This window comes from Camelus bactrianus, chromosome 8 (assembly GCF_048773025.1).
Source record: "Camelus bactrianus isolate YW-2024 breed Bactrian camel chromosome 8, ASM4877302v1, whole genome shotgun sequence".
Taxonomy (NCBI): Eukaryota; Metazoa; Chordata; class Mammalia; order Artiodactyla; family Camelidae; genus Camelus; species Camelus bactrianus.
Genome location: NC_133546.1, coordinates 17,966,178 through 17,981,522, shown reverse-complemented (window position 1 = coordinate 17,981,522; position 15,345 = coordinate 17,966,178).

Here is a 15,345-nt window from a genome sequence, read left to right as displayed (position 1 = left end):
AGCCCCCACCAAGATCTGATTACAATCTCAGGAAAGACCCAGAGTCAGAACTGCCCAGCCACACTACTCCCAAATTCATGACACACAGAAACTACTGCTTGTTGTTTTAAGCTGCTGAGCTTGGGGATAATTTATCATACAGAAATGGTAACTAACACATAATGTCATTGTTAAAAACAACAACAACAACAACAAGATCTATTACTTTTTCTGACAGATAAGGTATGTATATAGTCTCTAAACTGAAATCAGTCTGATTGGATAATATAATCAGACAATAAACAACATATTTAGAATAATAAATAATAAAGACCAAACCATGGGCATTCACTGAAACAATCAAGCAAATGTACAGTAGCAAATCTCATGGTTGACTCTCCTTATGAGGAGAGGCACTATATGAAACAAACAAACATGGTTTTCATCTTATTTCTCTCTGAGGATCTATGAACATCCAACTGACAGAGTCGCTGTGTTTTATGTGTGCACATTTACATTTTCTCTTGGAAAACAGAGCAGTACAGAATTTGCAAATGATAATTTCAGATTCACTGTGATTTCAAGTCGCACTATTAGCTGAGGTAATAATAATAAATAATATCATTCATTAACAGAATATCATCCAGCAATTTTTTCCAGCTTTAACTTTGAGGCTTTAAAGAAATACTGTTGGAAAAATATAATAGTTTGCAATGAGGTTAAATAGGTCTTCTACAAATAGAATATAGTGATCATTGTCAATGCTTGGGACATATGACAATTTTTGAAATGGAGCTCACTTTCTTTGCTTGATCTGCTTTTCATTATAGTGTGCAGGAGACAATAAAGGCTGTTCAAAGATACTACGTTTGATCCTGGTCCACAGTACCAATGAAGAGAGCCTCTATCTTTTTTTTTTCTATTTATTTAAATAAAGTAATTATTACTAGGGTAAAATGAAAAAATTACTTCACATTATCTTTTCTTGGACAAAATGAGGTACTCTGGCCCATTAGTAACCATAATGCATGAAAACCTCACATGCACTTGGAGAAAAGGCTTTGTGCAGAAAAATAGCGACATTTAGCTGTTGAAAGCAGAAATTTACTGAAGCCAGATGACAGCAAATACAAGAAGAACCCATTTTGCTCTATGAATCTTTTTGTTTTAGATCAGCTTTAATATCTAAAGTCAGCTTTCTTGTCTCCATTTGCCATTATCCATACTCTTTGTTTCATTGCATTGATTATTTATGTCTTAAATTATAGCTCTTCTTTCTTCTTTTCTTCTATGGCTTAAATATCTTCAAGAGCAAGTGTAAAAAGCAATGTCTGAATGGGCTACTTGGCAATGCATGGACAGCTCCATAAGACATGAAACTGTAGGTGTTGTCTTGACACACGCTTTAGGATCTATCAGTTTCTGAGCTAAAATAATCCTCTTCAATCTATTTGCTATGTGTTGGTACAGTTCTGAGGCCATGGTAAATGTTAGAAGAGCAAATGGAAAAACAAAAGGTCATCAAATTTCTCTATTTCCTCTCTTTTTTAAAATCAAAGTATTCTCTTAGCATGAAATAATTTTTTAAAATTTAAACTTGTCTCTTAAAGTTGGAAGAAGCTTTGAAGATAATCCAGTTAAACCTATTCTCTGGTGTTTGAACCCTTGCTGTACCATGTATCCCAAATGGCTAGCTACCCATGTTTGAACTCCTCCAGTGTTAGTCAGCTCTCAACAGACACGGGTAGCTCACTCAATCTTCAGCTGGCTACAACTGGAAGAATGTTTCTATACCTTTTTTGAACAAAAAGAGGTAATTTGGTTTGCTTCTCCCTTAAAACAAAGATAGAAACTCAAGTAATGTTTTTTGCTTGGTTTTTTGTTTGTTTGTTTTAGTCTCTTGTTTTTGAGGCTGGAATTTAAGGAGGCAAGAGAATCATCAATCCACCACTTCCCTTAAGTCTGAAATATAAGTGGGGCTATTATATCATTTGTTCTCTTACCCAAAAGTAATGACTAAAAGGACCTCACACTGTTAAGGAAGTGAATCATCCAAGCATAAGATTTGTTGCTATGTTTCAGGGTGACTTTGGATCAGAACTCCAGAGAAAAGTAAGCAGTTGTATATTAGTCAAGAACAGCAAGAACAAGATGTAATGGTAAATAAACAAGTGTACCTGAGCACATAATGGTCTTGAAAACACTAGCTCCTTAATAATTCCTTTGCTTTGTGCCTAATTTATCTTTCATGCCATTCTGGCTAACACCACAATCAAACCCCTTGTCCCTAGTTTGTTTTCAAGGTATCTCACACATCTAGTGATGACCTCTGCTCATTAGAGGCCTGCCTTGTAGAAATCATCTTAACAGCCACAATAGTTCTACTTGGGTTTCTAAAACACCTGTCTGCGATGGAGAAGGAACATTAAGAACTTCCACTAACAAATATGCCTTTCTAATGAGAAGACCAAGGTTTACAATGGCATGCAAAAATTTTAAAAAATCTATTAGGTTGAATGCCATGCCAGTTTCACATACTACTAACAGGCTTCAGCTTTTAGGTGAATAGGCTGGTTCCTTTGGAAACCATCCAAAGTATCACGTCACTGATCAGAAATAGCTGAAAATGGTTTGAATAATTGTAAAGAATAAATGGGCTTTTCTGCTGTATTCTGTAACAGTTTAGGATACAGATAAGTGTGTTTAGGTAACAAGTATTAAGTTCAGAAATCTATTTAATGAGACTAATGAGGCTTAAGCTTCAGGGCCCTCCAAACGTATTGGCCCCTGCCAAAGCCACAGAAGGTATCTTCATAATTCTGTACATTTTTCTAGCTTCAATCCCCATGGAACCTACATTTACCCCTGTACCTAGTAGAGTCACTAGATATTCTGCAGGATTAAAATAATAAACATCTGTGTTCATCATTCTCAAAAAGATAACAATCCTATTGGAGAAATAATATTTCTATACATCATTATATTTACATATCATATATAAATAATATTTATATACCTATCATGCCAAAGTTATGGGGTTTGAAGCCAGAAGATACAATTTCTAAATCCAGCTCTGCAATTATTATTCTGCTATGTGGTTATAGACTAATAAATTGTCTGCTTCTTTTTATTCACACAAAAAAATATGGACATAATACTTAAATCACAGGGATGTTCAGAGAATTCATAAAACTAAATATGTGAATGCAAAATGTATTGCATTTACCATGCCCATGGAAATGTTATTTGAATCTCAGGTTGCATAAGACCTTAAAGAAGATTTCATTTAATCCCATTTCACTGTTCAATGTTTGGATTTTTCTCTACAGTATCCACAAGACATAGCTGTCCAATGGAAAGGACTAAGACAGTGCACTTTATATAATTAATTACTTAAATATATGGCACAAAAACTTTTGAATTTTATTTTATTGTTTGTTTTTTGGTGTTCAGGTATAGGTGTGTGTGTCACAGCACTCAAAATACACGTGAGGAGTGAGATAGAGCTAGAAATTTCTTTTTGAAGTTACTAACATATGAGTGATAGTCAAAGTCAATGGAGCAGTGGGGTCCCCAGCACATGTTACAGCATGAAAAAGGAAGGTTGCCTGGAATGTAACCTTGGGCCAATAAAGAAGTTATAATAAAAAAAACTTAAGAAGACTAAAAAGGAATAATCAGAGAGAAGAGAGGTGACTAGTAGAGCACTGTGTCATGGAAACCCAAAGAGGAGATTAAAAGGAGGAGGTAGTGAATTTAATCAAATTCTGAGGGGTTATTCTAAAGCATGTTACGATGATTATAAAGCCAAATGGAGATCTATGAGATCATCAGTCAGGTGGCAGGAAATTGAGTGGGAGTGAGTTGCAAGGCGAGAGAGGGAAGACGGAAAGTATAGACTCTTGGCCTTGACTGGTTGGAAGGATGGAATAGGGCAGCATCCAGAGGACATCTCAGAAAGAGAAGTGAGTAAATTGTAACTGCTGGGAAGGAGGTGGGCAGAGGCGGAAATGTATGTAAAAGTTGGAATAACTCGAGGAGTGAGGTATTGGTCCTGGAGCAGAGGAAGGGTCGGGGGAAGACCCAGAGTCCAGAATCCTGTGTCAACCATGGAGAAGTAAAGAGATGTCTCTGACCCTGAGATTAGAGAAAAGGGTGGGACAAGATACAGAAACGTTCAGCGGTTTGGGACCAAGAAGCCAAGAAATTCCATGCTCATGAGCCTCAGGTGGGCTCAGAGTCTTGAAGTTAGACACCTACTGGTAGATGGACCAGGGCAGCAGCTGCAGTCAGTGCGTGGGGTTCCAGATGGAGCATCACTGAGGGCTTGCCCCGGAGACACAGCTAAAGACGGCCAGCGCTAGCAGGTTGGGGCTGGGGACCTCCCCCAGGAGGATTCCACCCTGGTAATTGAAGTGGGAGATGCTAAGGATACCCTCCTCTAAACTTATGTTCTAAGTATCTGTAAAATCTGTAAACTTCTCTCTACTCGCGCTACCAAGACCTAGTTCAAACTCCACTTTTCCCTTCCACAGACCACAAACTACAGAGTGCCTCTCCCATCCACTTTTGATTCCCCCTGCTGACTCTTCACGCTAGAGTCAGCCTTACTTTTAAAAACACCAATCTGATTCTGTGTCTTTTTGAATAAATAGCTAAGGTTCTCACATTGCTCTGAGAATGAGGGGAAAAAAACCAACATGACAGACAGCAAAGCTTTTCTCAATCTGATGCCTTGCCTCTGTCCCCTTCTCACCTCGCGCCATGTCTCCTCCCTCTCGGAGTTCCTGTCAAGTGGGTCTTTTCCAGGATCACAAAGCATAACGTGTTCTCCTAGATCACATGCTACCTTTATCCACTCTGCCCTGGGTAAACCCTATGCCTTATTCAGACTCATCCCCAAATTCCTTTCCTGAAAGGGTCCCTCTTAGCGCTTCTCTTATATATTCTTAAAATTCTTATACTTTCAAATCATAAGCTTTCCATGGCTTCTCATTATCAACTTCTATTATTAATTGAGTAATGCCTGTCTTCTCCATTAGAATATAAGATGTTTGAGGGCAATGTTTTTAGTCACCGCTCTGTAGAAGCACAGACAGTGCCTGGCACATAGTAGACAATCAGAAATATCGTTTCATGCATGCATGAGTGACTGAACGAATGACTGTTAGCTCTGTGGTTTTGAGATAGAAGTCTTTGCCTAATGGAAAACCACAGTTTCCCTTTTACCTATTTAACGACTATCTTATGACGATTAAATAAAACTGCAGAGGAGAATCTTTTATATCCTATTGTCTTTATCACAGTTATAGAGGAGACATTGACAAAAGTGTGTACTTTGGGAAAAGGAATTAATTTAACCAAGATAAAGAGTTCCGTTAGGGATCAAGCCGTGCATGCTTTTCTGGGTCTTTTCTCTCTGGAGAAAAGAAGGCATGAAGGCAAAGGAGCCTGATTGATGACTGCCTTTATGCTCACATCCTACCGGCATAAAATGTTCCTCAGCGACATCAAAAGATGATTCTTCTAGCCTACTGGCATAGGAACTCAGAAAAATTTGAGTTCCCAAGTGAAGTAGACTTTGGTGTAACAGACATCCGTTTATATAACAATTTATGTAATGAGAGCTGGGTAAAGAGAACTTGTGAGCTGGTATGAAAGAATTTCCTTTAAAGCTGTAGAACAGTCATTTATATGAATGTTCCAACTGTTTAGAGAGACAGTCATCAAAACATCCCTCATCAAAGGACTTTGAGTGAAGTAAATAAGACAGAAGCAAGAGTCTTGATTCTAGAACATGCAAATCCTTCTCTGTTTGATTTGCTACAGCTTGCATTTTGATGTTAAAGCCCCAGTAAGGTTTTGAAAATTGCAAAAAGAAAATTGCTGGGAAGTAATGTGTCCAAGTTACACAATCTAAGCAGTGAAGGCATCAAATGATCTATATGAACATCTGATAATTGTACGAAGACCAGTGAAACCACCATCAAGGACATAGAGGGCTACTGACCAACCCCTGTCCCAGTGGTCTACCCCCAAATGGTGCAGTAGTATTTACCAGGGTAGGCAGGAGACAAAAGAGAAATGAGAAGAGAAAGGCTGCTTTTTTGGTAGTCACTATGGCTGCTCCTTCAAATTTGTTCTTATAAAAATCTGGGACTTGAGATCTGCAGACCTTACATTTTATATATATACACATTTTTTTTCTACAGCCTTCCCCTAGCTCCTACAGGCTCAGATTTCTACCTACCAAGGATGAACAGAGTTTATACATTTCAACCTGGCATGGGAGAAAATGACCTTAAACTATAATTGAGTTGAGTGTAGACTTGGAAATTTGTCTTCAAAAATTATTTGCTCACACAGTTTGTCTTGACTTGCTCTCTCGCCTCTAGCAAATGTCCCCAACTCTAAATAGAGTGAGAAACACATAAAGTACCCATTCCCACTCCTCCACTCTTTGTAAAAACCAACAGAAGGGAAATAGAATCAGAGTATGCAGGCTTTCTTGAAAGTCCTGACAATGTAGGATTATCACATGGTTCTACGAGATTTCTATGTAGCCAAGGTTGATTGATGATTGAGCATTGATGACTGAGGCTGCTGTGGGTTTGGTTTGCAGGGAATGTCAAGTAGGTTAGATGTGTAGATTCAACTTATTGAAAACTGTGTAAGTCAGGGTGCTAGTAATTTGATAAAGTTCATCAAGCATTTACAGGAGCCATATTTCATGTGTAACAAGATTCAATGATATATGTAACACTTGTAATAATAATAACAACTAACATTTTCTAGACACTTACAATGTACCAGGTATTGTGGTACTGGCCACTTAACTTTTATAAGCAGATATTGAAGAGTTTAGTGATATCAAGATTCAGACTCCTGTTAACTACTGAGTCATAATGATAATCACAAAGGCTTAATAGTCAAATGAATTTGGAACAAACTTGGCAGAGAGAAAAAACTTTGAAATTTTCTTTTGTGTACAAATTATGGATCTGGTAATGTTCCCAGGGACATCACAGAAGATTGTGTAAGAGCCAACTTGTGTGGCCCTGGATTTCAAGGTAGAATAGATTTTAATGGCCACACATTTTCTCTACTCTTGTCCTTTTTGTTGTCCCAACTATTTTATTTCTTGAATCTTCCCTGTCTATAGTATTTTGTAGCCATCTGGTGGAACTCAGCACCATCTCCTCTAACTGTACCGGTATATAAAATTGAGGTAACTGGTAAACCCATCTGTCCCAAAGCACAGAGCTGAACTTCACTCCAGAAACTCTGGAGGAATAACTTCCCATTTGGCTGCAGTTATTTAGAGAATGCCTATTATTACATCATGGGAAGGCGTAGGGGAGGAAGGAGTGTCGAGAAGATTTGTTCTATTAGATAGGAATGCATCTTTATAGCACTTAGGAAAGTTTTCTTCTCTGTACCAGCCTGGACCAATCCTTACTTATATCTTATCTTCTGAGAGATAGAATAAGGTTAGTGAAATCTCTCAGTTGTTTGTGTCTTGTTTTCTTCTGTGTAATCCAGAATCCCAAGGGCAAGGTCTTGAAGAGGATAGGTTCGGGCAAAAGTAACAGTTGTTGTTGTTATTACTGTTCTCATTTTGCAGACATGGAGGCTCAGGCTGAAAAAGTTTAAATACCTGTCCAAGGTCTTAGAGCTGGAGTAGACGGAAGAGTCTGGAATTGAACCCTGAACCGCTGAACTCTAAAACTCTTGCCCCTGAACACTAGGAGAAAGAAGCAGATTTTATTTCCTGATTGAGCACTGAGGGAGATGTCCTTAAGCAAAGCAACAAAGGCATGAATACAGGTAAAGGGACGACTTTGAAAGCAGAATAAAGCCCACAGCTAAAGCTCTGGGAGTCAATGAAAAGAAAGGCAGTTGTGAATTGAGGTTATTCAGGGAGAGCCCTTTGGAGTAGGTAAGTGTCAGGCTGGATTAAAGTGGCTATGACAGGGAAACAGGAATTCCTCTGATGTCTGAGCATCTTCTTTCTGCCCAGGGTTGTCGGCCAAACTGAGCACAGCCCAGCTCTTGCCTCCTATGGCTGCCATCTGCCGTACAGCTCTGGCTGAAGCTAATCTCAGCCTGCATCTTTTCCAGAGTTCCCTAATTTTGCAAAGTCATCCCGAGGTGAGCCACAGAAAAGTGTCCTCCAAAGGACTGCACAGCCCCAAATAAATGACTTTCTTGAAGAAGAGATGACAGCTGAGGAAGCTGCTCACACACTCCCTCACCTGTGCTCCCTTCTACGTCCCCAGGCAGCACATGTCACGCGTTCCCTCTTCCCCATCTGGAAGAAGGAGGAGAGGGGTGGCAGCCTTATTAAAACCTGGCACAGTGCCAGCCTTGCTCAAGCTGTCTTTATTATTCAGTCTCAGGAAAGCACCTTGAAAATAAACAGTGACTGTCTCCTATCATATATGGAGCACTTAGCAAATTGGAAGTACTTAATGAAAATCAATGAACCCTACATGAACCATGACTATTAATATATATGTTTGATATGAACTGAATATGCAAATCAATAAGAAAATTAACATCTTGGGATCTTCAGCCTTTCATGGGATAATCATTATATTGAATTGAACAATGATTTTAATGTAGATTCATGGTAATATTCATTATGAATATGCATTCAAATGATTTTTGAATGCATAATTACTTTGCAAAGCACTGATTCTAAATGAAAGGACAATTAATTGTAGCTTATCTTTGCCACATCCCATTTAAATGTTTTTTAGTGGTGCTCCCACAACCATGATACCACATAATTTATAAATAAAAACCCTAGTCTGCAGACTATCATCTGCCCTTCCTATTAAAATTATTAAAGAAATGCTAGTATTAAAATTATACAAAGAATGGGTAGAGGAGAACTTTATTGTGGGAGTTTTTTTCTGATCCATTTATTATTTGCTTTTGTAATTTTTATTTTAAAATACTTTCAGATGTGTAGAAAAGTTGCAAGAATAGTACAAAAAACTCCTGTGTATCCTGCACCCAGATTCCCCAACTGTTGACATTTTACCATACATGCTTCACCTCTCTCTCTCTAAATACATATGTGTACGTATACACAAATAACTGTCTTATGAACCATGCAGGAGTAAGCTGCAGTCATGATGTCCTGTAATTATCAAAATCAGAATATTAACAGAATATTATTCAATACTATTGTCAAATCTTCAGCCCTTATTTGTATTTCACCAGTTGTCCCAATTTCCTCCTTAAAGCAGAAAAAATTAATTCCTACTTCCACTTAAAAAAATAACATTTCAGTTGCATATTATATCTCTTTCTACCCAAAGCTAATAAATGTATTAATATAAAATGGGATTCAACCAGGTATCATTGTAGGACCATGTATGTGACTGAAAGATTAAGTGATGTGATTATTTCTTTAATAAAAATCACAAAACATCATCATAATTGAGTCCCTTCCTCCATTAATTTGTGTGGCTGTAATAAATAAATGAATGAAAAAGTGATTCAAAGTTGATGGTATTACTTTACTTTTAAGCATTTTAAATTATCGTCTTCCTCGAAAGACAAAATTCTTTTTAAAGAATCTGGAGTGAATCCCTACTCAGTTGAAGATAAGTGAGAACAAATTACATGGACAGAGGGCCACTAGAAAGGGCATCACAAGAAGGGTAGGCTGGCTTTGGTCCCCGCTGGGAAATGAGCTTCCTACCAGTGTATTATTACTGACACGACGCAGTCTACTGTCCGGAAGCCTGACGGAGAAGGAGGTGGTCCCAGTCAGAGGACATCACCCCAGAATAGGGGAGCTCCTGTTAGCACAGGCAACATGGCTTGATTTATGTTACCGCGGAGCATGGTGTGTCACACTCATTTTTGCTCTTTATTGAACTCCTTGTGGTGAGAAGAGAGGGATCTAATCACTGATTTGGGCACATCAGTTATCAGATCACTTCTGGGAAGACTTTGCAATGCTTTCTCAGCAGCCGCGTCCTTTGATCCATGAATTCCACTTGGTTCTTCTCCCTTCGAAAATAGTTTTAACTACATCAAAGCCTCAGACACAAGAATGGTCATAACATCATGACTGAGAAGAGTCAAAACCAAAACAGGGGCTTTACCCGGTTATACAAACCTCCACAGGCAGTGAGCAAGCCTCGTGGGCTCGGCCCAAGCTCCAGCTGGGGTCCCTGGTCCGATGAGCACTGATTAGGCCAAGGGGGCTTCACCGACCAGCCCACTTCTCATCTTGTCTCAACCTGGCCCCCTGTCCAGTTCCCGATTTTATGAAACGTGATGAGGGAAAGCAGATCACAGACAAGCAAGTCGGCTCCAGATTGCTTGCTGCACACACTGCAAAGACTGTTGGGGCCATCCTTACGCAGCTACTGAGTGCTCAGTGGGTGAAACTGTTCAGCTTGCTTAAAGATATAGAAAGTTGACAGACAATGTTGGTATTGTAAACGACTTTTTTCTTGTTTTGTCATATGTTCCATTTTTCAAACAAGAACAATTATTCATTTTATAATAATAATTTGTAAAAGATTCAAGAAAATGAGCTCTTTGCTTAAGTCTCATATGGCACATAAAATGATACAAATTGTATAAAAAATTATTCATTGAGTTACTGTGCAGTTGGAGCTGGGAAAAGTCCTCTCGCCTGTGAAGGAATACTATAATCTCATCTAATGCCATATTCTACTTCTGTATTTTGATTTCAACTGCACCAGCTCAAGCTTAACATCTGGAATCACCTAGATGCCTCCCTTTTCCTAATCCCACAATTAAATCAGTTACAAACAGCTGCCAATTCTACAGTAAGTTTTTGTTTAACTTTTCCTCTCTTCCTCATCCCTGCTTTTACATCCTTCATTATCTTTTGACTAGACCTGTATGAGTCAGTTGGTTCTAGACTATGCTGGGGAAGGCGGAAGGTATAGCTCAGTGGTAGAGAGTGCATTTTGCATGTACAAGGTCCTGAGTTCAATCCCCAGTATCTCTGTTAAATATATGAACCTAATTCCCCCTAAAAAAATTTTTTTAAAAAATTAGACTATGCTGGGTAAGAAACCAAGTCTGAAATCTTGGTGGCATAACAGAGTACAAATTTATTTCTCCCACACACAGAATCCACTGGGAGAGAGTTGATTCATTATTAGAGCTGCTTCCAACTTGTGGGAACATCACCTCAACAGTGGTACCCAGGAAAGGGAGAAAAGGAAGATGCAAGATGGAGAAACTTTTTTCTGATTCAGCCTGGAAGTGACAGAGGTGGCCAGAACTAGTCACAGGCACGTGGTCCTAACCTAAATAAAAGGGAGTCCAGGAAATGAGGGGTGTACACGGACATTTAATGAGCACCGGGTCCCTCTGTCACAGTCTCCAATGCCTTCTGTCTCAAGTCTCCCCTCCACACGGCCGCTAAACTTAGTCTGCCTAAAAACTACATAGACCTTTTTCTTGATTCTGAAGAACTCTTTCAAATGGCTGTGTATCACCTAGAGCAGAATTTTTCAAACTACAATCACTTTGTAGAAGTGAATTTTTCAAATGGTTGATCTGAATATATACATGCAGTTATACATAAATGAAAAATATTTTAAACTGCAATAAGAATGCATAATCAAATACCTTATAAGTGATTTCTTGTATCAAAGTCAATATTTAATAAAAATATACATTGTTCTTATTGTCATTCCTTATTCTATTTAAAGGTTGAACATTTAAAATACACTAATAACATTTTTCTTCTATTGGTCTATATAACTGGCATTTTAGGCCGGGTTGTATTATGTAGGAAAGAAGAGTCATACAGTCAGAAACAGCTGGAAAGCATGGACCAATACACTGAGCTACAGTCATGCCAGAAAATTCTACCCAGGCTTCAGTGGCCTGGCTTCTTGCTGTTTTAAACTTTCCCCATTATTCTCCAACAATTCTGAATGCACTTAGTTTCTCAGGGCATCATGCTGTTTGCTCAATACTCTCCTTTTCCATCCCACTTTACTCCCAGAAAATTCCTGCCAATATTTTTAAGACATCGATCAGATATCACTGTTTGGAATTCCTCTATGTTCTGATAACTCCCTGTGTACAATGCATTCAGAATCTGTATTTATTAATTTCCTTCCCTACTTTCTTTCTGTAAGTTTCTTAGCGTTATCTTTGTCCCTTACATTATTACTCAGAGCTGGCCCATAGTAGTCTCTCAATGTTTTTGAGATGCACATTGACTTAGCCATTTAATAAATTTTAGCAAATACATTATATTCCAGGCACTGTTCAATGCACGGTAAACTCAGATTTGAATAGGCAAGTCCATTAGCCTCGAGAAGTACCTAACATAAGATGGCTACAGTCCTAGGTAAGACATTTATTTTCTTTATCAATCATTTTCATTATGTATAGCAAGCATTTAATACCTGAAATGTTCTCATAGCCAATAAGATTTCCACAATGGTTCTCACGTGAATAGATGCAGAAAAGTAAACAACAGGTACTCAGAATAAGTTTAGCACAGAAACTGCAGAGTAATACTTGTCAAATGCTGGATTTTCTCTTGGCAAGTCAGTACCATCTATGAGCTAAATATTCCAGAAACTGGAAACTTCTATCCCCAGATTTTTTTGCCAGCAGAGTTCCTCAAATGCAGATTGCTTTTCCTGATCAAACTTATTTGGTGTTAGAAGGGATTCCAGGATGCAGACCATTAATTTGAGGCACCTCAGATTATTTATCTAACCTGGTTAGATTTGAAGGCAATAATGATTTCACTGCCAGAAAAAACACGAATTATTGATCCTCCATGGCATGCAAGTTGTAAAGTATTTACTTAAATTATCGACTATAGTTTTCCTCATTACTGAAAACTCTTTAATGACTCCACTTGATTAATCGGAATAGGATGGGCTAGGAAGCAGTAACCACCACCAGAAAACCTCAGTGCCTTAACAGAACACGAGTGTATTTCTCTCTTAGGCTACATGTTCAATGTAGAGAGTCAGGGACTTGGTTCCACACAGGTGCTCATGGACCCAGATTGGCTGACACTCAACCATCTTGCAGATGAACTGGTGGAGGACACGCTGTTTCCCAGCTGTTATCAAGGAAAAGAGAAAGAGAGAGCCTCAAACCAGCTCTCCAATGCCTTGGCCTAAAAGTGTCACATACTATTTCTATTCACAGCATATTTACAAGAACTAGACACATGGCCCCCTGAAACTGTAAGAAGTCTGAAAAATGTGGTGGGGCATGGAGCTATTTAGTGAGAAGAAAATATGTCTTCCACATCATCAGAGGCAGTTACCCTGTAAAGGGTGCTGGCATTTCTCAAGACCTACCCCCAGCACTCTGTGTGCCTCTGGGCCCCATAACTAGAGTCAGGTACCAGCAAACCCCAAAAGCTAGAGCACAAGTCTAAACCAAGGGGAGACAGGTTATGAACTGAAATAACTAAAAGATTCTGCCAACCTATATCTGGAAAAATATATCGGGAATGTGGTGGGAATGAACTCCAAGTGTACAAGTCCAGGCAAGAACAATCATAATGTTGTGTCAAGTTTATTGATATACATATGTTTACTAAAAAATGTGGATTCTGTGTGTTAGCTTGAGCAGCCAGATGTTTTTTTTTTCTTTTTAACAATTTATTGTAACAATTTTCTTTGTCTGAAACCTGGACTCAACCACAATTTTCTTCAGTAGCATAGAGCAGTATTTCTCAACTGGGAAAATGTTGCCCCCTTCCTTTCCCATGAGAAATTTGTCAACATCTGGAGACATTTTTAATTATCATAACTTGGAGGGAGAAATTACTGGAATCTCAGAGGTAGAGGCCAGGAGTGCTGTTAAACATCTTACACCTCACATGACAGCCTCTCACAACAAAGAATTATTTGGTCCAAAATGTCAGTAATGCCAAAGTTGAGAAACCCTGATGTAGGGAAACTTGGAAGCTTAGCTGATGAAAAGGTTAGAGTAAATTTATCACAGAGAACCAGTCTTCTACTCCTAACCATGTCACCTAGGTTGGCCTAAAGGACACCTTCACCAAGGCATTAAGAAATACATTGCTGGGAGCATGGGTGTGTTTTAAAGCTTTGCCCTGGCTTTATTCTATCTCCTGGTGATGACAGAAGGAGAGACTGTTCCTGAAAAGAGTTCCCTAATATCTCTGTGGATGATGGGGTCTTGTCGTATGGAGGCAAATTAACAGCCAGAGACTAGGATAGTGTGAATGCTGAGGGAGCAACAGGACCGGAGCAATAATCAGGCATCTGCGGGCATCTCTGAGAGTGACCACCACTGATCCCAGTGTCTCTAGGATTGAAACTGATGGGCAGCTGATTAAAATCCTACCTGATCTGTACAAATCAAAGATTCTAGGTGTGGTAAACAGAGATCAGATTGAGGCCCCACGATTTACAGCCCTTCACTGAATTCTCAGATGAGAGCCAGTCCACACACAAGTGGAGCCCTGAAGGAAGAAGCCAGGTGAGGGAGGACTCTGAGACAGCGCCGTATGTTCATACAGTAGATCCTCCTCCTAGCCCTCCCGAGGGAACCTGCATCCAGTTACCACAGTGACCATGTGTCGGGGGAAGGGGGCCAACCAGTGCTTTTTGAGGATTACTCAGCGTTGGCCTTGAGCTGACACTCAGACACCTAAGGATCCAACGCTACTAGGAGCTGGTCAGAGTGGGGGTTATGGAGGCCAATAATAACAGCTCTTCCCTCACAGGACATCCAACCAAAATGACCACATTACTGGGAGAAGCACGGTGATCACGGCCACCTTCAGTGACTTACAAGGTGCAGGGATGGTGATTCCCGCCACCGCCTCCTTAACTCACCCATATGAACATACGAATGTTCATACGAGATTGACAGTGGAGTATCATAAACCCAATCAGGTGGTGACTGCGATTGTAGCCCCTGTTCCCTAAGCAGAGACCTGGGGAAGGTGAAAGAATTTCCAGGAGAGGAACTGAACCTGTGACCAAGTGGACTATTTCCAAGACCCAGCCAGAAACTGTCCTTGCCTTTCTGAGACCTGGAAGCCAAGGGAAACTAAGAGTCCAGTCAATGCCTGGTGACAAAATTAGGGAGGGGTAAGGACTGGCCAGAAAACCAGTGCGATCCTTAAGATCATGGGAAGGACAAGAGAACAGAAAGCTTCAAGGAGACGTAGCATTTTGAATTTGTGCCAGCACAACAGGGCCTGAAACTGAGACCCTGACACTGGCTTAAGTGTATCTCACGTGTGCCTGCAATGTTTTCCCACCTGCAGGGAAAAACTGTGTATGGATAGAGCCTCCGTGGGACTCTGTCAGGGAAGGATGTGGCCAGAGAAGAGAGAATCAG